Raw genomic sequence first — 26,421 nt, forward strand, 5'->3', positions numbered from 1 at the left:
CTACCACGAGCCAATTCCCTTACCAGGTGGCTTCCATGTAGTTAATCTTCAGAACAAGCTTATGGTCGGTAGAATAATGTCTTTGTCACAGATGAGGCCACTGTACCCCCAGGAAAGTGGAAAACGTGCCTGGCGTCACTCAGGCCTTGATTCAACCTCAGCTCCGCATCACCCTAAAATCTACTACACCTACCAGGCCACACTAGGAAATGTGTAACACCTTGTGCATTTTCCAAGTTCTGATGACTCAGTCTCTACCAGGACCCCAGAGTGTCTTCAGAAGTGGGGAAAGTAAGGCAACCTGACTTTGCACGTGAGCTCGCCCTGACAGGTTTGCAGAAGCAAACGGGGCCTCAGGTGTACACACTTCCTTCATTAGGTTAGTCGCCTTTATTCAAAATCAAACGCCCTTTATCTGAATTGACAGGAAGTTTCTGATCAAATATTACAGAGTCTGTGCCTCTAGGTGCGAACCTGAGTGAGTTCCTCCGTTTCCCCTCGGTTAATGCCTTGTGGCTAGAGTGCCAGAACTGAGCAGTGTGAGCCGGTCTAACACGATGTGGCAGCTCACATCCGAGGGAGAAAGCAGCTCCTCTCCGCCGTCTCCCCGTGCCCACGTGTACAGCGTGTGCATTTCCAACCCGGTCTGCCGTGGCCTTTTAACACACCCGGGGCTGTCGCCTGGGAAGGTCACAGGCTTTGCATTGCCTCCCTGCTACAGAGTTATGGGACAGAGCGAAAAAGAGCCCAATGTTAGTGTATGTTGGTCCCTCTGATACCATGCTAAAGGGACTGACCCTGGGGCTCGGGGTAAGAGTGCTGATGGCCGGGCTCAGTAGCCCTACCATTCGTGTCAGCTCTCAGCTGGCGTCCAGGCTGTCCGATGGAGTCAGGACGGATTTGGCCCGTGCAGGAGCAGTGCCGGTCCAGCCCGCAGTGGATGGAGAACCTTGACAACATGAACAATGGACCGCACATCATTTTCCTGAGGTGGTGCCGGTGCACGGGAAGATCTCTGCCAAATCTCACCCCCTCGCCAAGGCTTCCAGGTGTTTCTTTGTGTTTGCGCAGAGAACGAACATCATTTTTCCCTTCATTTCGGAAGAGGTGGTCCAAAGTGTCTCAGCGACAGTAGTTGCAACATGTCCGAGCGGGAATTTATTATCTCAGCCCCAATAGGTCTTAATAAGCCTTACACAACTGTTTAGGCATTTATTCTATTAACGGCTGTTCATTCTGGTGGCTTCACCTGAATATTCATGATCCTCCTATCCCCAGAGCTTCAGCACAGCAGCTGTTTGAAACCCGCAGCAAATGTTCAAGAGAGTTCCACAAATATAAACACCCTCCCCGCTGAACGGCCCAGCCTGGCCGCGCAGAGCCCAGCCATGAAACATTTATGTCCAGTGTGGTTTTTTGAGGGCAGCATTTACAAAACTTAAATCACCTCCCCCTTTGGGGAGTCCTTTACCCTGACTGGGACATGACCACTTGGACAGAGGGTCCAGGGAGCCCAGATTCACAAAGATAACTGCCTCTTCCCCCACCCCCCCTTCCTCCCATCACGGGAGGTTCTGAATGAATTCCAACTGGAAGTGAATCCAGAGCAACGCAGGGATGGGGTGCAGGTGGGACGTGCAGTACACACTTCAGGGGATGTTGCTGAGTTGGTTGTTTGTGAAGGATTGAGGGGATTCGTACAGGGAATGTTTTTAACATGAAAACACCAAAGAAAAAGGATTGCTGGTGGTTTTCCAAAGGGATCTAATTCAGAAGGATGGGATAAAATTAGCAAGAAGGCGACCTGACACGTGATTTAGTGAGATCTCCCCCTGGAGCATATGTTTTCTGCCTTTCAGGCCAGAAATGCCACGTAGACAAAGGTCAGGCCCATCTTTAGGACAGAACAGATCTGTTTCTCCTGGGCCAGTCACTTACCCGCTTTGTGCCTCAACTTCTTTGTTTATAAATTGGGGATGGCAGGGGAAATGTTGTGTCAAAGAAAATGATCAGTATGTTATAAACCGAGAGGATATTAATGTGCTACAAATACATGCCTATTGTCCTTAATTACACAAAGCATAAGGCTAAAGATGAATAGACATACTTTTCTAGGGGTTTTTTTGTGGGAAACCAAGGTCACTGCGACTAGTGAGAATGTAGGGTGAACATGTGGGGCTAGTACACGTGCTATAATACAGTTCGCTGGAGTAGAAAGAACATGGGTCATGCAGTCATATTGACTGGGTTCAAATCCCAGCATCACCACTGAAATTTGAGCAAATCATGTAGCTTTCTGAGCCTTGGTTCCTTTATCTGTAAAATGTAAAGGATATCTAACTGCCACTTTGGCTGCAAGGTTTGAGGTGCTGTGAGATACACAGCACAGGGCCTGGCATGGGTGTTCACCAGATGCGGGTGCCTTTTTCCACCTTTCCGCAGGAGCACAGCTGGCCTGGGCCCCCAGCAGGTCCACCCAGGGACATTCTGCCCCCAGCCGTGGGGATTTTAGAACCCAAGGCTGGGTGGATGGACGGAATAGTCCCATTGCCTGCCAATGGCTTCTCTAGCCAGAAGACCACCCCTAATGCCAAGAATGTGAAACCCAGAGCAGGGCAGGAGAGAAGACTCTAGCCCCTCCTTTTTGTATTGGCCTGGCAGGCTCATTCTTTCCTTGGGGACTCTATGGCATGGAAGGGGAAGGAGAGAGGTAAAGGCTTTACTGGAAGTTTATTCCAGGAGGAAAACTTCAATCGAAATTTCTCAAGGAAGATGATCATCCCTGGTTAAGTCCCCTTCTCTGTGCTTCCCCAGAACTTACCACATGTGTTGATTTTTTTTAAAATTCATTCCCCCCAGTAGATGAATGCTCCTTAACCTTTTGTAGATGCCATCTGCAGGTTCACATAAAATTCCCAAGTCTTCTTTTAATGGCATCTGGGATTCAAAATAAAAGAAATATCATGGTTAACATCAGATAAACCAATTACAATATCAGCAAGATTTTTCAAGCTGCTCAAGCTTCCTCCCCAATACAACTCCCTGCCTCAAGCCTGGAAAAGGTCATCATATAAGAGAATGAGAGGCCCAAACATGGAAAACACAAGTTAGTATAATATGTGTGATGTGTTATAGGAGAGAAACAGAGCAAGTCCTTGGGAGCACGGAGAGGAGGGATTCTGCTGGAGGCCCAGGGAAAGCTGCAGAGAGGTGGGATGATGTAAGTGGGCATTTTCTGGATGGGAAAGATGAACAGGCATTATAAGCACAAGCAACTGCATGGGCAAAGGTCTAAAGCAGGGGTCCTCAAACTTTTTAAACAGGGGGCCAGTTCACTGTCCCTTAGACCGTTGGAGGGCCGGACTATAGTTTTTAAAAAAAAAACTATGAACAAATTCCTATGCACACTGCACATATCTTATTTTGGAAGTAAAAAAACAAAACGGGAACAAATACAATATTTGTATTTGCATGTGGCCCACGGGCCATAGTTTGAGGACTCTTGGTCTAAAGCAAGGAAACGGATGATGTTGCAAAAAAATGGCCCAAAGTCCTTTGTGACTGATGTGGGTTGGTGGGGAGTAGAGGTAAAGTGGGTTAGGTCCCCTTACGCCATGCTGAAGAGTTGAATGCAATCCTATAGGCAGGAGCGAAGTAGCATCATCAGAGTTTTATTTTAGAAGAAAAATGCGTGCATGTTTGTGACAGACTCATTGATACAGAGAACAGACTGATGGCTGACACAGGGGAAGGGAGCTGGGGACTGGGTGGAAAAGTGAAGGGATTAAGAAGTACAAATTGGTATTTACAAAATAGTCATGGGTCTCTGTATCTACAGAGGCAGAGAAGCATCGAATAGACTGTCAAACTACAGCGGGAAGGCTGGGGAGGGTTAAGTGGGGGGGGGGGGAGGTAAGAGACCAACCAAAGGTCTTGTATGCATGCATATAAGAATAACCAATGGACACAAGACACTGGGGGCCGGGGGAGGTGAGGGCATGTGCTGGAGGTAGGAGAGGCCAGGGAAAGGTCAATGGGGGAAAAAAGGAGACATATGTACTACTATTTGTAATACTTTAAACAATAAAATAAAATTTAAAACAATAGTCATGGGGATGCAAAGTAGAACATAGGGAATATAGTCAGTAATATTCTAATAACCTTGTATGGTGCCATGTGGGTACTGGAAATGTCGGGGGAACCACTCGGTAAAGTATATAATCGTCTAACCACTATCCATACACCTAAAATCAATACAGAATAATATGGAATGTAAACTGAAATTGAAAAATAACAAATTTTTTAAATGTGAAAAGTAAATTTTTTTAAAAGTGGATCTGTTCTCTTGTAAAAAAAAAGAAAAGAGGAAGAAAATATCTAGCTGTGAAGTTATGACTTAATTAATACAGGTAGTAAGTGGTAGACAAATACTTAAATAAAAATGAATTTTCCTAAACAAAAAAGAAGTGAGAGGGGGAGACTAGAGTTAGAAAGAGCCTATTTTGCCTATTTAACCCTCCCAGTTACCCCATGGAGTACTATTTTTATCTCCATAGCAAGAGGAGCTCACAACTTGCTCTTCTGCTGACAAGTGGCAAAGCTGGGACTCAAACCCAGGTCTTCTGATGTCAAGTCTAGGGCTCTTTCCACTTCTCATCCTAACTCATTAGCTACTGCAGCCAAGACATGCAGACACTGGGTTGCTTTTTTGTGCTGTGGGCCTATTTAGCAGTCTGATGAAGCCTCTGAGCCTCTTGTCAGAATAATTTTTAATGCATAAAAGAAAATTCATTGAACTACCAAAAACACTAATAGAGCTGAAATCTAGTTATTAAAATATTTAAAACACTGTACTATGGTAATTTAAGTGCTTCTTTATTAATTCATCAAAAAGCAAGCTCTATTTGAGGGATTAGTAGTGACTAGAATTCCAAAATGATGGCAAATACAAATCATTTTTAAAACATATCTTCAGTGACTGCAACGCAATATGAAAACGTCTGTGATACCTACTAGTGACATTGTTCTGAGTTTTCCTCATGCAACTGTGACTTGCCTCTAATCATCACCAATAAAAATGACAAATTTCAGTTATACAGGGTGGAGCAAAAGTAGGCTTATAGTTGTTCATGTAGAAAATAATAAAATAATTAATTAAAATTATATAATAATAAACTGTGTTTTGCATACTCCCAATGTAAACCTACTTTTGCCCCACCCTGTTGATCAGTGAACATAAAGGTATAATTTTTCCCCACCCAGATCCACAGACCCATGGGCCCTGGTTAATAACCTCAGGAAGTGTTTCAAATTTGAGACAATCTATGAGAGTGATTTCTAAAATATTTAGGAACAGGATCCTTTTATTTCAAATGAACTTCAATGATGAAATAGTTCCAAGCAGAAAGGTTCTGATTGGAGCAGTGTGTAAAGGACTTGAAGACCCATCCGCGGGGTCTGCTCCTCATGTCTCTCAGGCCCAGGCACCCCCGAGGGAGCAGGCCCATGAGGTTTCCCAACAGGTACTGGCAGGGCTCAGCTTTCTTAAGACAGAAGTCTGGAAAGTTCTCTGGTGACAATAACCCTTTTCCAGAAAACACACTGCCCTCCCACTCTCAGGAAAGCGTGTGTCCAGGGAAAGTTTCTGAGCAGCCTTGGTCCTAGCAATAGTCCAGAGGTAGCATTGTTCCTACATGGGCCCTCCCAGTGAACAGTAACGGTTTCAAGCTAATAAGGAAATAATCCATTTTCAGCAGATGAAAGAAGAGGGATCAGAAAGGTAACTTGAGCGGAGGGTAATAAGTAGTGCCAAAAACTTATAATGGAAACTATCTAAAGAATCCAAGACCCTTTGTTAGATATGAATGATTTCTTTTTTCTGGTGAAAAGTGTATGAAGAACTTGAGAAGAAGGGCCTGGGCGCAGTTTATGAAACAGCCTCTGTCTGGGGAAGAAGGGCCCGGGGTAAGGTTGCAGCTCCACTGTATCCTTAAGTTACGTAACGGGGAGGGAGTTGAAAGATGTTCAAACCACCACAATATGATGTGCTCTGTCTTTGAACTCTTTCCTCCGGGTTTTAACTGTAAGTTCATACATGTTTCCTTGCAATGTCTCTCTCACTGGGTGTGAATATAGAGCAGAGGCAGAAACAAATTTAATTAAGAACAAATTCTATAAGGGGCGCTATGCACACCTGATGTTCCCCACCCTGAGTGCCAAAATCTTTACTGTAATTTGTAATTCAGGAAGAATCCACCTACTCGAGATACCTATACAGAACAATGCTTTGAAGTTTCTAAAGGCAAAAGTTTTATAAACACATTAAATGGATTTTATTGACAATGTCTAATCCCAATTTGACATAAAACTAGAATCTGTCAGCTCTACTAGCAAAATGCAAAGAGCTAGAAAATAGATATAGTGGGCTACGATATCAGTTTAAAATGCCTTTTACTCATTCATTAATTTATTTTAAACTATTTATTGAGTGGCTATTATGGTCAATGGACTAAACAAGATGCCATAAATACATTGAGAACAGCACATGGTCCTTTGATCTCATGGGACACATATTCCAGAAGGGAGACAATCAACCAATACTTATTCAGTTCGCCTGAAAGAGCTGGTTCTCGGTCTTCAGTGTGACTAAAAATCACCCAGAACACTTATTAAAAATAAAAATATATATTCCTGCCCAGCCAGTGTGGCTCAGTGGTTGAGCGTCAACCTGTGAATCAGGACGTCACAGTACAATTCCCAGTCAAGGGCACATACCCGGGTTGCAGGCTTTATCCCTAGTAGGAGGTGTTCAGGAGGCAGTTGATCAATGATTCTCTCTCATCATTGATGTTTCTATTTCTCTCTCCCTCTCCCTTCCTCTCTGAAATCAATAAAAATCTATTTAAAAAAATACATATTCCTGCTCTGGCTGGTGTTTCCCAGTGGTTGGAGTGTTGGCCTAAGCACTGAAGGGCCACTGTTCTGATTCCCAGTCAAGGGGACCTACCCGGGTTTCAGGTTTGATCCTGGCCCCACTAAGAGCAAGTACAGGAGGCAGCCAATCGATATGCCTCATGCTATCTCTCTCTCTCTCATTCTCTCTTTCTCTCTCCCATCCCTCCCACTCTCTCTTAAAATAAAATTAATGGAAAAAATACCCTCGGGTGAAGATTAACAACAACATGAATACATATACCTGATCCAGCAAACCGGAAGTGGGTTGAGGAAGGAGCATTTTTTAAACAAGCTTGACAGTGAGCCCAGTGCCGGTGTTTGGCAGACTAGGCCTGGAAGGACAGCACACTAATGAGACTACAGAACAGTCTGCCTTCCTGAGCCCACTGCTCTCATCGCAGGCTCTTCACCCAGGAAGTTTCAAACGCCTTGCAAGTGCACCTTCTTCCTTGCCTGCACACTTTCTTAGGAGTTCAGCCTTTAAATACTAGGTCCTACCTGGTAAATAATTTATTTCTAGGGAAAACTGATTCCCTCCAACACTTGGAAAATGCCTTCGGTATTTTACTGCAGCTCTCTAACCTGAACCATCTGCCCCTCCTTGTTTAGGCAGAGGCATAATTTCAACATTCTGTGAGCTTCAGCAGCAGGAGGAGGGGTTCACACCCCCTTGGGTACGAAGAGTGACATATTGCTTGCAAGGTGCTTGAGTCCTTCCAACACTATAAAACAGCCCACCCCACCTAGAATTATCAAAGAGCATGACTGTTTGGCCTCTTCATATTCATACCACACACACACATACACATACGTACATCCATGCACATACAAATAGGTTTACATATAAAATCTACCTGACCAAAACCTGCCATTTCCTTAATCTTAAAAAGTATTAATTTTCAAACTCTCAGCTGTAAAGCTAGTAATCCATACAAGAATTTGGCTCTTGCCCTCACCGGTGTGCCTTAGTTGGTTAGACATCATCCTGTGCACCAAAACGTTGCCGGTTCGATTCCTAGCAGGGCACATGCGCAGGTTCCCCAGTAAGGCACTTGCAGGAGGCAGCTTATCAATGTTTTCCCTCTCACATTGATGTTTCTCTCTCTCTCCTTCTCCCTTTCTCTCTTTAAAAAAAAAATTAATTAAAAAAAAAAAGATTTGGCTCCTGTCAATTCTATTTTCATAAAGATACCACGAAGTGAAGAACTCCAGTCTCCAAATGCAATGTCACTTTCTCCTCCCATAGATGACAGCGTTAGGATCACCCTTGAGATGACACCATGCCTGGACCTTACTGTGGTTCAACCCCTAGCTCCAACCAGGTAAAGCAAGACCAGCTTTTATCTCCCTCAGAAGCACAAACTGTTGCTGAATAATAACCTCTGGACCAATTAACTACATCCCAGTGGATTTAAGCGTAATACTTTTTAAAGTTAGTTCTTATAATTTTTATTTCTTCTTAATATGGTAATACCTTACTAATAAAAAATTAATTACTCAAGGCTGAGCTGAATTAGTGAAAAGTGTGAATTATAAATGATGTCTTTCAGAACAGTTTTGTTACTATAAAATACAAGATTAAGTAAGTGTTGCCAAGTAGAAGGCATGCTGCCCTGCCCTGCTTTAATGAGTAGATAAGAATAATTTGTAATTAGCATACGAAGGCTGCTAAATTGCTTTTTAAAACATTCTTAGGTTCTTAGCGTAGGAAGTTCAGGCTTCCGCAGCACACATCACTGAGAGTTTTCCAAAGCTGGCTCTATGAATACTCAATAAGGGGTTATGGCAGATTTAAACACTGGATAATTTTTGAAGTCCATTTTAGCTCAAAACTTCCATAATTCTGTGATTAACTGAACTTAACATATTTTGTTTAATTTGGTAAAAAAAATTTTATGAATTATCATAAATTCCAAACTAATGAAACCCAAATTGATAGATTTTGCCGAATCCAATTACTCGCCTCATTTCTTGATTTTCATAGGGAAGCTAATATTCGGTGCCTTGTCAAGAGTGTCCTGTTCCCTGACATCTAAATGAAGAAAAGGGGGAAACCTCACCTCTGACATGGAGAGCAGAAATTGACATGTGAATCACAGTGCACTGTTTACTTCCAAATGTGCTGGGTCTTTTCATGTTCACAGTTCTTTGTACAATAAGGATAGTGATTATTAATAACACCATGTTAGCGAAAGAGAACCCAAGGATCTGTGAGCGCTTTCAGAATTAGAATTCAGGTCTTCTGACTTCAGAGACTACTCAGTATGAAATAGAAGCTCAATGTGTATTGGTTTAATGAATGAACAAGTTGATCATCAATCAAACAATAATTAGGGATAACCTAATTCAAAGAAAGCACTGATAAGCAAAGCAAGACAATCATTTGAACAGTAAACACCGTTCAGATAGATAGGAATGCAGAAATGCTATCAGGATCCATGAGCCAGACTAGATACAGAATTCTCAAGGCCTATTGAAAAATAAATATGCAAGTCCTCTTGTTCAAAAATCATTAAGAATTTTAAGACAGCAACAAGATATCATTAAACCAAGCCCAGAGCCCTTCTGAGAACAGGAGGCCCCTGGGCAACTCCACAGATCACAGGCCCATGAAGCCAGCCCTGTGCATGAACTTGGAAAACCTAGAGTTTGATTCCTGCTGGGAATGGTACCATCCTGTTTACATCACTTCAGATATTGGTGGGCGGGAACTTCTTGGCACAATGCTTGGAGGCCCTATGAGAGGTAGAGACAGCCCTGCATGGTAAAGAATCCTCCTGCTACCCAGAGAAAATTTGAATGTCCCACAGGATATTCACATTGGTGAAAAGCCTATTTATAATTATCTGAGAGTGAAACCCACCTTTGTTGGACATATCCTGAATTCTCCAGAATGTGAGTACTCTGTTGATTCTTGGGAAGACTGTGTGTTGCTAGTTCAGAACGTTATCATTACAGTTACATTAATGACAGCAGCATGTCATTCAAGGTGGTGCTCATGACTCCTGACTCCTTTGTTACATCTTCTCGTAGAGTCCTAGCTGTGCATTTATGTAAGGAACACGTATACTTTATCATAAATTATTTTCCTTTTATGTTACAGTTAGAACATTATTTCTTTCTAATTGGTTAGAGGTAGGTTATACTGAGAGAGCATTTTATTGCCTGTTGGCAAAAGGAGATTTCAAAATATTTGTTACATAAAGAGGCTTTGGGTATGAAAGAGTTGAGAACCAGAGGCTTAGAGGCATGAGATTACAGAATGTTTCAGCTGGAAGGAATTTGAGAGATTATCAGCTTCACTGACAGATAAGGAAATTGGGGCTGAAATAGATTATGTCTCTTGCCTAAGGTCACTCAGCGATTATTGGCAAGGTCAGGACTTGAACCTATGCTAATTTCCAGAACTATGCAATTATTTTCTTCTTTCTTCCTTCCTACCTCCCTTCCTTTCTGCCTACCTTCCTTCCTTCCTTTCTTCCTTCCAGCAAACACAACTGAGCTCTTTGTGCCAGGCACTAGAGTGGGTGCTGATGATGCAGAGATGACTAAGACACAGGTTCCCTTAATGAGATCCCAGACTGACCAGAACACAGGGCAAATCCCACATGTGGTTCAGCATGCTCTAGACCAGACCTACATTCAAAACATCATGAGGAGCAAATGATTGAGTCTTCCTCAGGGAGTTGAATGCAAAGGTGGAATTTGAATCATGAGGTAGAAGGACGGTCTTTTGCTTTTTAGGGACAAGGGAACCCTCATTCTAAGCAGCTCCACAGAGCAGACAAAGACATAGTGACCAAAGTGAGACTATCTGTAATCAGGTGTTGGCTGTCCACAGCCCTTAAGGCCAAGGGGTAATTTCCAGAAGTACAGGGTTGGTCAAACACAGCCAAACACAGACAACCAGAGAGTAGGATTGGCTTAGAGGACTTGGGGTTCCCTGTGGAAATGCAGGGGGACTTCTCTGTGCTGCTCCGTAGGTGACCAGGGCCTGCTAAGCCTTTGAGTTCTGTGGGCACCAGCCAGAGTGCAGACTAAGAAAAGAGCTCTTTGACTGCTGAAGTGGTTAAGTGGAACACCTTATTGATTCCCACCTCGCTTGGAATAGACCTCAATTACCAGCATCAAGTGCTTTAATAAGAGCAAAGGAAAGATTTACTGGATGCAAGTGCTTTTCATTAGAGGGGACTGAGAGGAAATAACACCTGCTGGCCCACCAGGGAGGGGCCGTGGCGTGGCCTCCAGCCCAGTGACTGCCAACCAGACAGGAAGGTGAGTAAGAGGAAGTCCAATGAGAGCACCTGGGCTGCTGCATATCAGAAGTGTTATCAGATTGCCAGGCTGTCTGCTTCCCTCCTCCTCTTCCTCTCTACACAGCAAACCCCGCCACCCGGGACGCTCGGGCACAGGCAATGTGGCTGCCACCTCCTGAGAGCAGAGCCAGGCTCCCGCTTGGTGTTTTTTAGGCATTATCTCTAATTCTCACCCCAACCCTACTAGAGATGTGTAATTTTTCCACATTACAGGGAAGAAAAGTAAAACTGATTAAATGACTCCTAAATGATGGGTCCCAGGGTCTCTGGCACCAAGCCTGTACTTGAAAAATTTTCTCTTGGAATAGGACTTGGCAGGAATCTATCTTTCCTCTCAAGGTTTTGAGTTAAATCCACCCTAACCTACATAAACTGACCAAATTTTTATTTTTATTGAGCAACTACTATATGTCAGATACCAAGAAAATATTATGCCATTGTGTCTTCATAACCAGCTTAGGGGGTTGCCCTACTGTTATTCTCCCCATTACAGAGACGAGTTAACAAGGCCTGAGAAGTTACTCAATTAGCATGTGGCAAAGTGAGACCTTGAACACAAGGTGGTCAGAGTCAAGATCCCATGCTTGAACCAACTGCATACCAGATGTTTCTTGAAGAAAGGATAAATGAAAGGTATAGCTGTGCAAGCTAAGTAGACAGGACTCAGGGAATGCACCATGCATTCAAATATTAAACAAATATTTATTGAGCTCCTACTTCACCTCAAGCATTTTGCTAAGCCGGAGGGATACAGTGATGATTCTGAGAATAATATTATTTGGGGGGCAGCTTACTATACATGAGGAACAAATAAGTGAGAAAAGACCTGACAGAGTTGAGTACAATAAAGAAAACAAAACAGGGCACAGTAGATGGGTCTGCTTTATAATGGGGTGACCAAGTAGGGGTCACCTAGGAAAGTTGTTCGTAACCTGCGTCCTCAATGACAAGAAGGTTCTAAGCATGCAAAGGTCTAGTTCAAAAGCATTCTAGGTGAAGCAGAGAGTGCAGAGTCCGAAAGACAGAAAGGAACTTGGTGCATCCTCAGAAGAGGAGAAGGCCCCTGGGATCAGGATGAACTGAGGGAGAGGGAGGGGACATGCAGTCTGCAAGGAGGGGGGGCCAGTCTCCCGGGGCCTGGCAGGCCATCATACAGAATTAGATTTTATTCTGTGTAAGAGAGGAAGACATGGAAGTGTTTTAAGCCTTTTAAATGATTTGTGTTTTAAAGACATAATTTTAGCTGCTGTTTGGAGGGGGGCTCAAGAAAATGCAGGGAAATAGATGAGTGGTAGGGTATTGCAGGAGTCCAGCCCCAATAATGTCGTCGCAGATGTGGCGCAGGGAGGAGATGTAAAGAAGTAGTCACATCTTGAATACACTGTGATCCAACTTTTGTAAAGAGGAGAAAGCAGCTACCTTTTGACCGCCTGGAGGTGCTTCCTGCCAGCCACTCTCATTAACTGGCTTCTGCCACATCAGGCTGAAAATTCAACTGAAATAACAGAATGTGATGTCGCCATCTCCTCTGCTCACCTTGAGAGGGTTTTATGAAGTGTCACAAGAAACAATGCTTGTCAGGCCGCCCAGCAGCTCCCCTGACCACTGCTCACAGTGGCCCAGACGCAGAGGAAAACCAGGGCAGAGACCTCCCTGTTTCCTGAAACAGCCCCTTAGATGGTTACTGTGGTCCAAGTGACAGTTACTCCAGAAGAAACAGAAAATAGGAATAACTAGAGGAAATTTGAGGTCTTCAGGGGGTACCATCTAATATCTTTAAGAGCAACTTAGGATGCCCGGCCAGCATGGCTCGGTGGGTGAGTGCCAACCTTTGAACCAGGAGGTCATGGTTTGATTCCCGATCAGGGCACATGCCCGGGTTGCGGGCTCGATCCCCAGTGTGGGGCATGCAGGAGGCAGCCAATCAATGATTCTCTCTCATCATTGATGTTCCTATCTCTCCCTCTCCCTTCCTCTCTGAAATCAATAAAAAGATATTTAAAATAAAAGTATAGCCCTAACTGGTTTGGCTCAGTGGATAGGGTGTCAGCCTTCAGACTGAAGCGTCCCAGGTTTGATTTTGGTCAAGGGCATGTACCTTGGTTGCGGGCTCAATCCCCAGTAGGGGGTGTGTAGGAGGCAGCTGATTGATGTTTCTCTCTCATCGATGTTTCTAACCCTCTATCCTTCTCCCTTCCTCTCTATAAATAATCAATAAAATATATTTTAAAATAAAAGTATAAATAAAAGCAGTTTAGGAGTGTGAGGTTTGTCTACCACCAATAGGTTTACCAGTAAGTACTTCTTCTAGAAATCAGGGGAAATTCATCTGAAGGTGGCAGGCAATCATCTGCAGGTCTGACTCTGAGAGACAGAAGGTTGGGCACAAGGTGAACTGTCAGGAAGAAAAAAAGAATCGAGGGAACCCTAGAGAAGATGGGCCTCGTACATAATTGATCTGACAGATTACTGCCCACTTCATCATCGCAGCTGAATTACGGCCACTCTCCCCCGTGGGAGTGCATTTGTGTTTAAGGGCATCAGACCCCAGCTAGTAAGGGAAGTGTTTAAGTGGGAAAGATAACATGTCTGTCAGTCTGAGCTAGTGATTCTGGAAACCCAAATGCCATGCCAGAGCCTTAGGATTAAAAATACACAAATCTAACTCTAACCCAAATCAGAAGGCATTTTGTCCATTGAGCAAAGGCAGGGGTTTATGACAACTGCCCCTCCTGACTTTTGGTTGGTTAATTATATTGGAAGAAAAAAATGCTGTGTTCTGGGGATCTTCATCAAAAAAATGGTACTAGTATTTCTCTTGGCTACCTGGGTTTGATTTCTTCCAAAGGGTAGGATAAAGGATGTTCATAATTTAATGAATAAATATGTATTTAATACCTGTCACTCATCCATCATTCTGCTAGGAACAACATGAAAACAAGATAAGCAAACCATCTCTCACCTCATGGACTTTATAATCCAGTTCATTTTTAGACCTTTTTAGCTATTGAGGCATTTCTATGTTAAAGGGTTAAATCCAATTTAATATAAAAAATCTGTATTGAGCTCATATTCTGAGCAAAGTAATAAAAGACAACAAGAATTACTCATTCAAATAAATAAGACAACAAGTGTGAATATACTATATATGTATGTTTTGGGGAGAAACAGAGTTCACCGAAATCTAGATAACGGCCTGAAGGAACCTGCCCTGTGGGAGGGATGATAAAACTTGCATAAAGATAACTAAAATCAATGACAGGAAATGATAAACATCATTGAAAAAGAGAAGTGCCCATAAAGAATTTTAACAGCAAGAACAAGGGGCTGGGAGATGGGCAAAATCTATTCTTCTGCCTCAACTTCCCACTTCATTTATTTACTTGACAAATATAATGTGAATTCTTGCCTCATTCTAGATATTGTTAGAGCCTTTAATGAACATGAGACTAGAAAACAGAGAGATGCCAATTCACTGGGATGAGTACAGAAGATGCCGTGGAAAAACATAGTCCAAGTCGGCTTCTGGTGAGAGACAGCAAAGGAAGGTTTTACCAGGCAGACGAGCTTTCTCTGGGTGTGAAAGAAAAGCTGACATCTCAGAAGAGGGAGGACACAGTGCTCTGGGCAGTAATTACAGGCTCTCCAGTGAGAGATGTGGAGGGAAGCAGAGTACAAGTGGGAAGCAGGGGAGGAGGCCAAGGGGGAGGTCCGCCAAGCCTCTCCCAGTTTTCCCAGTGAAATAGGAGGGGAGGTTAACAGTTAAGAGGTGAAAGTAGCATGGTCTACGGCAGGGGTGGGCAAACTTTTTGACTGGAGGGCCACAATGGGTTCTTAAACTGGACCATAGGACCGGAACAAAAGCATGGATGGAGTGTTTGTGTGAACTAATATAAATTCAAAGTAAACATCATTACATAAAAGGGTACAGTCTTTTTTTTTTTAGTTTTATTCATTTCAAACAGGCCGGATCCGGCCCGCGGGCCGTAGTTTGCCCACAGCTGGCCTACGGGGACCGAAATGGCAGGTTATGCTCTGAAAGGCTGCTTTGAGAAGGTAAGATACTCAGAAAGAACAAGCAAAAAGGCAGCTCTGAAGTAGAAACCACAAATGTGGTGTGGCGTCCATTCCACACAGTCCTGCCAAACACTCAAACAGCATGAGGAGTCTGGGCATGAGAGTGGAGGGAACTCCCCACTGGACAGACACATGTGTGTGTGCAAGGGAACTGGGGGTGCTATGAAGAGTTCAGATGATCAACCATAGGGCCTGGCCTGGGGGGTTGAAAGAAAATGGGTCAAGTCATTGGAGCTGGGATGGTAAATAGTGTCCATCTCAAGGGGTCAAGGCCAATTGATAGAATCCTGTGCAGAGAAGGATTCCAAAGTTACGTCTGTGCTCAACGGGAAAGAATGGCAGATGGATCACAAATATTCTCCATGGGCACAAAAAGAGTGGCAGCTACACACCAGGTATGAGGCTGGGAGAGGAAAGGAGTGAGAGCGCCAGAAGGACAGGAGGTTGTGGGCAGAGAGAGAGATGTTAGAACTTGAGGTTTCCAAATTGGACTTCTCATTGGAGATGTCCAGGCCTAGGCCACGGCCCTGGGAAGGTTTGGCTGAATAGAGGAGAAGGCCTAACCTAGTGCTCAGATACCTGAATGCTGCTGCTTTTGTCTCATAGAGATATGTCTTCATAAGAAAAGATACACTTGTGACTAAAGAGAAGGATGGATGATTGAAAAGGCACTTGGCCATTATGATGTAAATGGAAGAAGGCAGGGAGAGTGTCATTCCCCCATTATCTCAGCCTCCAGTCTCAATAAGCCAGAGAAAATAGTAGCAGGAGGCATTCTGTGGGCTTCCCACAAACTCATGGCCATTGACCAGCAGGGTGGGCAGGGAGTGAGCCAATGACCTCTCCTCCAATGACCTGAGCCCATGACCTTCCTTTTTTTAATTGTGGTAAGACCACTTAACATGAGATCTTCCCTATTGATAAATGTCAACTGTAAAATACAGTATATTGACTCTAGGTAACATGTTGTACAACAGATCTCTAGATATTACTCATCTTGCTTAACTGAAACTTTATACCCTCTAATTGGCAACTCTCATTTTCCCCTGTCCCCAGCCCCTGGCAACCACCATGCTACTCTTTCCTTGAGTCTGTGAATTTGACTACTTTCCATACCCCTATATAAGTGGGATAGTGCAACATTTGCCTTTCTATGACTGGCTTATTTCACTTCACATAATGTCCTCAAGATTCCTCCTTGTTGTCACATATTGCAGAATTTCCTTCTTTTTAAAGGCTGAATAATATTCCACTGTGTGTATATATACCACATTTTCTTTACCCATTCATCAGTCCATAAGTATTCAGGTTGTTGCCACTTCTTGGCCATTGTGAATAATGCTGCAATAAGCATAGAAGTGTTGTTATCCCTTCAAGGCTCTGATTTCAATTCTCTCGGGTAAATATCCAGAAGTGGGATTACTGAATCATGGTAGTTCTGTTTTTTAATGTTTTAAGGAGCCCTTATACTGTTTGCCATAGTGGTGGCACCGTTCTTCATTCCCGTCAATCACATACAAGAGTCCCAATTTCTCCACATCTTCCTCTGGATCTCCTCCTGGGCCCTGGAATGAGTGTCCCTGGAGCCTTGCAGGGCAAGACCAGCACCTCCTCATCTCTGGGCGCCACTCTGCAGGGCTAAGCTCACAGGTCTCCATGCTTGCCTGTCTGCCAGCTTGCCTGGTAGATAAAAAGTAGAGAAGGAATCAGGATTGGCCAGAGAGGTGACTTCAGGGGCCTAGAGAGCATGTCTAAAAGCGTCTGTCAAAAAAAGAGTTAATGACTGCTTCTCTGCGGGAAGCCCGGAAGAAATGAGTGTTCGGAAGTGTAGCACGTTCGCTTTTACAGTAGGTGGTGTTATTGTTACATGTTCATGCAGACAGTGCTAATTAACAATCCTAAAGGCCACATCGTTAAATTATTTCTCTGCTTAAAACCCGGCAATGCTTAACGCACCCCAGCAATTCAATTATAGCCAAAACACCAGCCTGAAGGCCAGGCACTGCTCTCAGCTAACAAAGTACAAGTTGTTCTGCAAAGCAGGTGAGGCTTAAAAGGGAAAGAAAAACACCTGACCAGCTATCTTCTTTTCCCCTCCCTGACATGCACTCTAAATATCAAAACAACAATAATCTTCCAAGAAAATTTCATGTGGACCTTACCTTTGCCAGACAATGAAATGTAGACTCTACCGATTTTTCTGTGTGTGCGGATAAGAAGAATCTGATAGGATTTTCTTAACGATCTCACCTGAAACATCAAATCAGTGCCCCCAGACCTATTGGGTACATTGGGTTTCACTGTGTTTCTTCTGGGTCCTGCCACCCATCCTTTGTCCTTTCCAACCACTGCAAATTGCATTTGGGGTTTGAACCTGAGGCCGGCCGTGGCTTTGGGCTGGGTTTACCCTGGATGTGTCTCACAGTCAGCACACCGCAGCACTTGGAACAGCACACAAAGCCTCTTTGTCTCGCACCCAGTGAAATGTCTCAAGTACAGAGCGCAGCAAGAAAGGGCTTTGATCCAGCTTCACACACACACACACACACACACACACACACACACACACGGCTTCTGCCCTTCCCTGACTCCCCCTGCCTGATCTCCTCGGTAGCCAGGCAGTTCACTGCACAGGCGTGCAGCCTGGTCGGCTGGCCAAGTGGCCTCAGTCCTCTGGACGAGATTTGGCAGGCAGCACCATGACAGAACCTCCCGCTTGGAAAGTGCTGGTGCCGAGACCACATCTGGGAGCAGCACATATGTGATTCTACTGGTTTTCACACAAAGAGGCAGATTGTGCCAGTGGCCAGCTGGCCAGCTGGGCACTCATCTGCAGCCTTAGAAGCAGAGGGAGCAACCTGCCTGCTGCTCTGCATGGTCTCCCCAAATGCCCAGTCTCTGTATAAACCTTTCCTCATTACTCTCCTCCCTAACACTAACCCAATAAAACCCCTCGAGGAAGCTCCATTCAACATTATGGGACGAGGAGATCTAGGTACTACCTTAGCTCCACATCACCAAGCACAGTCAGTGCCTTGCACAGAACACCCCCACAACAAAGGTTTGTTGGATGGAGAAATGGAGGGATGGATGGATGAATAGACAGATGAATAATGGCTGATGGATAGATTAATGGGTGGGTGGGTGGATGGATGGATGGATGGATGGATGGATGGAAGATAAAGCTAGCCAACAAGCTATTACCCTCTCTAAAAGAACAGTGTCCTCTCACTGACAGCCTCAATCTGGACTCCAGCTCTCTGGAGAGGTAGTACAGGCTGGTGTGAGCAGGCCAGCAATGAACTTGTAGTGCTGCCAATCCCCATTCTCCCACCATGGCAGACATCGCTAACAGGCCACAGTGTTCTTGCCAAACAGATTCAAGACCTTTCCTCTCAATTTCCTCAGCAGTGCTCCAGGCAGGTACTACTAATCACCAAACAGGATGCAACCAGTTGTCTGCCCCAGGGTTAGAATATGGACCATTGTTTACATCTGATCCAATTGTTTTCTTACTGTGAGACCTGGAGAAAGCTACTAGAATGAAGATGCCAAAAATTAAGCCTTTAGTTTTCTATTTGTATAAAGAAAGATAAAAATGAATATATCCAGTTACTGTGGAGATTAATGAGAAAAGTAAGTAGACACCTGACATTGGTTGTTTTTATCCAGAGACTGTTTATAGATTATTAAGCCTCTTGTTTCTGTGAAAAGTCTTTCCCATCATTGCCAAATTCATTGCTCAGTTGCATCCTTCCCAAAGGGATGGTAGAGAAAAGGCAGTGTATGAACTCACACTGGACTAGGTGCCACAAGAGGCAACACTAGTGTGGACTGATGACACACAGTCCCTAATTTAGCTAGCCTACAATGATTCAGACAGGAACTGCTTGGAGGCAGAACAGTAAAATGAGCAGATCTAGAAGTGTGGATATCTGGGTTCTAATCAAAGCCATGCACCCAACTGGCTAGGTGAGCATGGAAGTTTCATGAGTATGAAAATAAGTTCTCCTTCTTCTGAAAATTTATAACACTTATCCATGCTATGAGTCTGGAAACTAGTCCATTTCAAGGCCTCATTGGAATGATGACGATAACATACACTCATGTCATACTAACTGCAGGTCCCAGCATTGTTCCAAGTTCTACACACACACACACACACACACACACACACACACACACACACACACAAACCTATTAAATTTTCACAACTACCGTAGTGAAACACACAAAAATAAAGTTACTTGCCCAAGGTCAAATAGCTTTAAGTGCTAGAGCGAGTATTCGAACCCAAACAGTATTGATCTATTGTCATTTAGCATCTCCCTTCTCTCCCCAGGCGCCTCCTGAGCCCAGAAGCAGTGTGGTATAGGATCTAAGTAAAAAGTGTCTGACCTAGCCTGCCTATATTTGAACTCCAGCTCTATTTAACTGCTTCGTGTCTCCATTTCTTCATGCATAAAGTGAAGATAGTAAGTATAGTCCCTCACAGAGTTGTTATGGGAATTAAATGAGTCACTCTAAGTGAAGCATTTAGAGCAAGGGCCTGGCACACAGCAAGTGCTATTCAGGCAATTGCTGTTTCTGTGCACGGGAAGCCAGTCTAAAGCACATCCACATTCCATGTGCCTCACACTCCGTAAGTGCTTAATTGTTGACTCAGTTGATTTAACTGACTTGTTCAAGTACCTGGGACTAGGAGTCAAACAGCCCAGATCCAATCCCAGCTCAGCCACAAATTAACTCTGTGACCTTGAGCACATCAAGTAACTACATCTGAGTCTGTTTCCCCTGGTTTACAAAATGGGAACATACATGCCACCCTGTGAATCCCACAGAATTGTTGATCTCGGTTCAACAAGACATATGCGCAGACAGTACATAAACTATTCAATAAACGAAAAGGATGGGATTAGTTTAGTCTTACTGACACCAGCTCCTGGGGGCCTCTGAAGGCCTCTGCTTGGGGGTCATTCTCACCTAACCCACTGCAAACACAGAAGACACGGTTCTCTCCAAAGCTGCCCTCTTCCTGTTGTAGACTCATGCTGAGCCAGATGAAGTTGTCATCAAAGCACATTGCAGAGTGGCCCTTGATCTTATCAAATTGAAGAAGCCACTGCACTGTGTCCAATATGGGTCCAGTCATGAGTTTTCTGCTGTTTATAGCTCTGTTCTGAGGCCTCCAAAGAGTTTTACCAGCAATGAGGTAGGTACAGGTGCCCATTTAGTTTGTTGGAAGTTAGAGAATAATGCTACAGACTAGGCAGTATTATGAAGGAGGCATTTGTTTTAGGTGTTATTTCTCTTTGGAGTGAGACACATCTACGTGTCAGTGTCACTTAAATCACTTATAAGCCATGTGACTTACTAATTCTCTCTCAACCTCATCTAGGACAGTGGCAAGGATTAAAGACAGCACAGACTCTGGCACATAAGAGACATTCTATGAATTTAATGGCATTTTTGTCAAAATCCCCTGCTCTAGAGATTCCATGTTAGTTGTTTTAGCCTGAACATAGGGACCCAAGAGCCCTCAAGTTTGGCCTTGCTTGTTCCTTCAACCCTCTGTGGGTAACGCTCCATGGGCTGAACCTTTCCTGGCTTTTGCTAACAAACACTCCTTTGTCCCCTCCCCTCAGATCAGGCTGTTCCTGCTGCGACATATGTATTTATTGAGCCTTTACTATCCAGCACTGTGCTACCTCCTATATAATAAAAGCTCAGCGACTGAATGGCAGAACGACCGGAATAACCGGAACTGGGGCCCTTCACCCCGCTCGGTCCTGCCCCCCAACCCCAATTGGGAGTGGGGCCAGCCAGCAAACCACCCACAGCCCCTTGCCCCAGCTAGTCCCACCCCTGATCAGCCCCCAACACCCCTAAATCACTGCTTGGCTCCCTGGTACATGTGCATTTAGTGAAAGCACAAGAAAATAATTATCAGTCCCTTCTGTCCCCAACCAGTGTCTCCAGAGAGCTCTGCTAACACTGCAGCCAAGGTGTGGAATTCTCCCTCCATGGGCAGCAGCCCCAGGGGACCTTCCAAGTTAGCCAAAAAAGGCTACCTAAGCATTAAAGGGATGGCAGTCCTTTGCTGAGGAATGTAGAGAGAACAGAAAAACTTTTAAACAAACAGACATGAAGATCATATTGGGAAACTGAGGGCAGAGCCCATGGAAGAACGAAAAAATCTTAAAGGGCCAGCATCCATCTTGATATACGTTTGCAAACAACACATAAATAACTTCATCTCATGGCACGTGAAATGCAAAACAGTTCTGTTGTGAGTTTTCTTTTGGTCACCCTTAAAGTATAATTAGATAATAATAGCTTCCAGCATTAAACCCCACGGCCAGCTCCGCCCAATGGGCCCCCATCAGGGCAGGCCCACCAGACCCCACCCATGCACGAATTCATACATCAGGCCTCTAATATTGGAGATAAAGGAAAGATTTAAAATATATTTGTGACAAAGTCTCTGCCCTCAAGGTGTTTATAATAGAACTAGAGGCCCGATGCATGACATTCATGCACTGGGGGGTTCCCTCAGCCCGGCCTGCATCCTCTCGCAGTCTGGGACCCCTTAGGGGATGTCCTCACTGCTGCGGGGGTGGGAGAGGCTCCCTCCACTACCGCTGGGCTCACCAGCCATGAGCCCAGCTTCTCCATTGAGCGTCTGCCCCCTGGTGGTCAGTGCACATCATAGCGACCAGTCATTCCACCATTTGGTCGATTAGGGTTTTATTATATAGGATTGGAAGAAAAAAACATACACACACAAAGATGAATTACAAAGCCAGAGAGAAATATCAGTGTAAGGTAATAGTAGAAGAGCTGCCACAAGGCCTGACATGATTAGTTGCTACATATATTATAATATACAAACAATAACTTCTGAGAGCAAGGGACAAAGGCCTGGTGTTTTCAGGGCAGGCTTATCAAAGGACAGAGGATTTAGGATGGATCTTAGATGATGCTTAAAGTTGGCCCAAAGCACGGAACTGGCATGACTCCCTGATATCCACTTTCCCTCTGGCCTCCCTTTCTAGGGGCCCCTTTTTCAGAAAGGATTCCCTCTCTCCATTGTTTGCATGATTAAGCTCTGTCTCCAAGGCTGGAGGGGAAAGAGGACAGACCCTGATCCTCAGAGCCATTAGTCAAAGGGAAGCTCATTTTTGGTGATAGACAGAAGGTCACAGTGGGAAAACTGTGGATTGTTTTAGTCCCCAAACCTGGCAGTGTACACCTGCCTTTCTTCTCAGAGACTCCATTTTTTAGATCTGTGATCTCTATGGGGAATTGTTCCTATAGCAGCACATGGAACAACACAGAGGATTTTAATGTAATGCTTCTAGCATGTATTGTCAATAAATAAAATTTACTTCCCCTCTTATGCTTTTCCATTGCCTCTGCCATCTGCATCTAACTTATTTATTAAATCTTCCATTAAGAGTAATACTTAGTAAATATCATTAGGCCTTCACTGTGGCAATTATGCAGCAAATCTCATTCTCGAAGATCCCAGTACAGCACCTGGCACAAGAAAGGTGCTCAATAAGTATGTGACCTTCTATCTGGCAGTGGCTGAAACTCATCATGCTCTCTTGTATTTCTGTGCAATTGCCCAAGTTTTTACTTCAATCTGGAACAACCATCCCCCAACCTCTACCCACCAGCACAGCTAACTAGCTAACTCCTGTTCATCTTAGGCATCTACACCTCCAGGAAGACTATTCTGCCCCATATTCTTACCCACTCTGCTTTAGGTATGTCATCTACTGTTCCTACAGAAAACATGGAACAGCACAAGATTTCAGAAAATGGTTATGGGATGGATGGATGAATGGATGATGGACGTTGCATGGGTGGATGGATGGTTCACTTAAGGTATCCCATCAGAAACCAACCTGCCCAAAACTCCTTTCACACTTTGGGCCCAGTATAAAGTGCCTCTTGTGAGGAATCAATTTCTTAAATAAGAGATGGACGCTAAGCTTTCTATGAATAGGTGGGAATTAGTGATGAAGGCTCAATCTTGTAGCATAAGAGGCCTGATGTGGAAAATTCCTGCTCAGCATGAGCACTTTTAATACTCACAGGAAACAGCAGGTAAGCAACATAATTAGAAAGAGACGCAGAAACACAAGGAACACATGCCATTCCCCCTGGACGTTTTCAGGGTTAAACTTTAGACAAGTTCCTTGGGGACAAGATCCTTTATCAACTGTCAGACTCAGTAAGGACAAGATCCCAAACTTAGCATGCTTGGAAGCAAAATGTTTCCATCCCTGGAGACTGAGATCCCTAACATAAATCATTTTCATCCCGCCAAAGCTTTCAGCTAGTAATGGGACCAGGAGACCCCGGCTCTCAGCTTCCTGATCTCGCTCCCCCTCCACAAAACTCTCACCACACCTTCCCTCACCTCATCATGCAATGTTTTCTACGTGTTTCTGAGATCTCAGAAAAATAAACATTGTTTATTTAACTGAAAACATCATAAAATTTTTCTTTTTTAAAAAAACGCATACAACCAAAATAAAACAAAGCAATTGATACAACCATTAAAGCCATGAAGAACATATTATCTAAATTTAACTTTAAAATGTATACCATCAGTATATCTTAGAGAAAAGTATTAAATAATTACTCGTCTCTTCTTCTATATTTTCCTCCATATATTCTTTCCTTCTTGATATGCATGCAACAAACATTTACTGATGTTATGTGCCCGGCAGTCTGTAAAACTGAATAGGGCACAAATGTTTCCCACAGTCTATGGGAGATAGTGGCATGTAATACACAGTTACTGTGTGGGGTAGGAAGTGTGATGAGAGAGATATGTCCAGAGTGCAGGGAGGGGCACAGAGAAGAAACATCCAAGTCAGTCTGATGGATCACAAAAGGCTTCTCAGAGGAAACAACATCTGGTGGATGACGGTAATTTTGAGGCTAAGGAAGGGTTTGCCAGACCAAAAGAACAAAAACAAAAACAAAAAACCCAGAAAAGACACGAGTTCCACCCAGTGAAAAGGGGGACACAAAGGCAGAGCAATGAATCAGCATGTGCAGAACCAAAGTTCACTCAGTATGACTAGAGAAATGGGACATTTGAAGCTAGAGACTCACAAGAGTAAGATCATAAAATATCTTGTGTGCAAAGCTGAATTCGTCCTTTTCCTTAAAAGCTCTGGGAGTTACTGAAGGGTTGTAAGCAAGCAATGCTATAATCTGATTTGCATTTAGAAAAATGATTCCGTCACGGGGTAGATGATGCATAGTAGGGGAATGAAACTGGAGGCAGAGAGACTACCTAAAAATGTGCTGGAATAAACTTAGTGAGGGATGATGAAGGTCTGATGGACCCAGGCAATGGCCATAGGAGAGGTGGTTGAATGTCTTTCAATTTTGAATGTAACCATGTATTTTTGGATCAAACTTCCCAGCAAATAACAACTTGTGGTCACCAGCATGAGCTGTGGTTCCCTTTGCATTCCTTTTACATTTGCTTTCCATAAGTAGCTGGTTTGAGGAAAATATATCTTAGCAATCGCTGTGGTCAGAAGCCCTAGGTTCCTGGCCAGTCCCAATCACTTACAAGCTTATTCCTTCAGGAGAGTCACTTATGCTCTCTGAGACTCCGTTTCCTCACTTATAAAACAAGATAATAAAACTTACCTCCAACCCTTCCATGATCATTAAATGCGGAGAGCGGCTGCAGTGTTTGGACAGGTTCAAGCCTCGGACTAATGAGAGAGCACAGTCCTCTCATGGCCACGTGCAAGTCCCAGCTTGGAGGGCAGAGCCCTCCCAGCACAATTATAGCCAACAGCTATAGTTGTAAGCTTGAACCTATGGTCCGAACACGTGGCCCCACGTGCCTGGGTGATGTGGGCTTGATAGAGTTCAGGTGCATGTAATTGAGTGGCATTGAAACTCACGAGAACGCTGTAAACATCTTTACCACACCCTTACTTTGCCTTGTGGAATCTGGCTAGAAAATAAAGACACTGCTTGTAGTCCGTGGTGCTGTCGCTAGCTCTCCATCAGAGAGGCTCAATATCAGAGAGGACAGCATCCCACCCAGACCCGCCTTTCTTCTCTTGTCTGTCTTTTCTCGATCCTTCACCGCCCCCACTCAGGCTCACCAAACCTGGCTGAGCTGGCTTGGCACATAAGGTGCCCAACGTGGGGCTGAGTATGCCATGGCCGTGCCGGCTCGCCACAATTACATACAGTAATTTATTATATTATTATTTAGCCAAATAAGTAGCTAAAATGCAGTAAATTATCTCACTATTCCACCTTAGAACCATTGAAAAAAATCCAACCTAAACTGGCTTAAGCTAGAAAAAAACAGATGTCCTGGAAAGCCTATGAGCAGATTTGGCTTCAGACACAGCTTGAGTCAGGCTCAGCTGCTACCACCAGGTTGCAGATCCGGACTCTGCTCCTCCTGCTATGGTTCATGCTCACAGCGCAGCCCCTTCTCTGCCACTAGCAGCTTCAGACACCCACCACACCACCCAACATTGTCTCTGTGGTGGGTTTTTTCATAAGCCTAGTACTTTCTCGTTGGACTTAACTGGATCATGTGCCCATCCCAGTGACCAGAAGATGGGATTTGTATTTGATGGATGCCTACATTGGGTGCTCCACCCCTGGGGCATCCCAAAGTACAGGGTTGACAATGAGGGAGGACAGTTTTCCCCAAGCAGACATGGAGTACTGTTACCAGGAGCGGAGGGCCGATGCTCTGGGTGCAAAGGCGACAGGTGTCCCTCGCACACACTTTACAATGGGGCACCACTCAAAGCCTCTGGTTGCTAAGCAGCTGCATAGAGATTGGCTGACTTTGCTGTTGTAGCTCCTGCTCTGAGATGGAGCACTAAAGAGACATGGCCCTTCTTTCCACTTATGTCATAATCGTAAAATTGTTATTTATTGTCAAGCTTTGAAGTATTCTTCCGAATGCTCTCATAACACCTCCGAGCTATTCAGGGATCACCAGGATTCCACAGCACTCCTTTAAGAGGCACTTCTGGAGGCAATATGAAGCAGAGGGAAA

The 26,421-nt window shown here is 44.2% G+C and overlaps 1 long non-coding RNA gene across 1 annotated transcript in view; it reads right to left on the bottom strand.

Annotated features, from left to right (window-relative positions):
* Window positions 1–2,827: 2,827 nt before the first annotated feature.
* The window catches only part of LOC107183877, a 25,203-nt gene continuing 1,609 nt past the window's right edge, over window positions 2,828–26,421 (bottom strand). The window contains exons 3-5 of the long non-coding RNA XR_001514688.1: window positions 9,818–9,995; window positions 4,162–4,244; window positions 2,828–2,937 (exon numbers count right to left, since the gene is read on the bottom strand). This is a non-coding gene — a long non-coding RNA (uncharacterized LOC107183877). The remainder of the gene's footprint in view (window positions 2,938–4,161; window positions 4,245–9,817; window positions 9,996–26,421) is intronic.

Source organism: Myotis davidii, unplaced genomic scaffold, assembly GCF_000327345.1.
Source record: "Myotis davidii unplaced genomic scaffold, ASM32734v1 scaffold79, whole genome shotgun sequence".
NCBI lineage: Eukaryota > Metazoa > Chordata > Mammalia > Chiroptera > Vespertilionidae > Myotis > Myotis davidii.